At 43.8% G+C, this 1,463-nt stretch overlaps 1 long non-coding RNA gene across 3 annotated transcripts in view; it reads left to right on the top strand.

Annotated features, from left to right (window-relative positions):
* LOC111551028 overlaps positions 1-1,463 on the top strand; it is a 49,765-nt gene that overhangs the window by 15,590 nt on the left and 32,712 nt on the right. The gene's annotated exons all lie outside the window — the stretch shown is intronic.

The raw sequence follows: 1,463 nt of genomic DNA, 5'->3' as shown, positions 1-1,463 counted from the left end.
AGTGCGTCCCCATGCCGCCAGCATATTCTCCCTTTCCCAGGTTAATACAGTTCCCAGAGTTAAGGAGTTCTCTTCTGCTCCTCTAGAGACTGTTCATGTAATTGAACGCAACAAGAACCAAAGAGAAGTTGCCCATTCTCACAGGCCTCGGGGTGGAACTGGATCAGAACAATACTGGCAGAATTACAGTGCAGTGTGGACGCACCTAGTGTGCAAGGGACTCAGAGACTTCCTCTACTGTTATTTTATTGACAGATAACATGAAGATTGATCAATGGATTCAATTGCCACTTGATTCATCCTTTATCAAGTTTTTCCCACTTCTGGCACCTCTACCTCTTACCTGAATCCTGAAGCTGTCATGACAGCATTATTTTTCCCCTAGGGATGGTTATTAAATCAGTGTTTCTGTGGAAGATGGGACTGGGAGTCTTCTCTTCTGCCATCATGCTTCCTTCTCGCCACCTGATGAATTGTATCCATCGATGATTACTGTCCAGATCCTTGATGTCCTCAGAGGTTACCAAGTGGTGACTTTCCTAACGTACGATTTCTGCTGAACTTACTAGTTGAGTTTCCTCAATACGGATCTCTCACCACCTACTTAGTTTTCTGTTTGATACAGAAAAGCAGCACAAATGCTTGACTCTTACCCTTTATTTACTGATTTTCAGAAAAACGAGTAGCTATCCCAGCAATCTTCAAATATGATGTCTGTGTGTGTCAGTAGGAACCCCTGGATTTCTACATATCTGATGCACTTTGCCTTCTTGTGATCATTGAGTTGGTATTTTGTGGTTATGTGCATTATCGCTGTCCTCCTCCCCACAAAACTGTGTTTTATTTCTTGTGCCATCACCATTTTCATCGTGCCCATGCCTGCAGGACTGTGGACTCTCCATACATATGTGTTTTGACAGCATTTTGTAGCAGTTATAAAACTTTTTTTTTGTTTGTTTTATTTTGTTTTGTTTTTTGCTAGATACCTAGTTGTAGAAGATATCAAAGGTAAATTATAGCATTAAATATTTCAGATCATTTGTTTCCTGAGCAGATCAGGTGGAAGAAATGGGGTTATTGGCCAGGTGCAGTGGCTCATGCCTGTAAACCCAGCACTTTGGGAGGCTGAGGTGGGTGGACAACTTGAGGTCAGGAGTTCAGAACCAGCCTGGCCAGTATGACGAAGCCTCGTCTCTACTAAAAATACAAACATTAGCTGGGTGTGGTGGTGCACGCCTGTAATCCCAGCTACTCGGGAGGCTGAGGCAGGAGAACTGCATGAACCCAGGAGGTGGAGGTTGCAGTGAGCCAGATCCCACCACTGCACTTCAGCCTGGGTGACACAGCAAGACTCCATTTACAATAAATAAATTAATAAAATAAAATAAATCAAAATAGCCAGGTGTGGTGGCACACGCCTGTAGTCCCAGTTACTCAGGAGGCTGAGGCAGGAGAATCGCTTG

This window comes from Piliocolobus tephrosceles, chromosome 18 (assembly GCF_002776525.5).
Source record: "Piliocolobus tephrosceles isolate RC106 chromosome 18, ASM277652v3, whole genome shotgun sequence".
NCBI classification, from domain to species: Eukaryota; Metazoa; Chordata; class Mammalia; order Primates; family Cercopithecidae; genus Piliocolobus; species Piliocolobus tephrosceles.
Note: the sequence above shows the minus strand (reverse complement) of the source record. Positions and strands in the feature narration are given on the sequence as shown.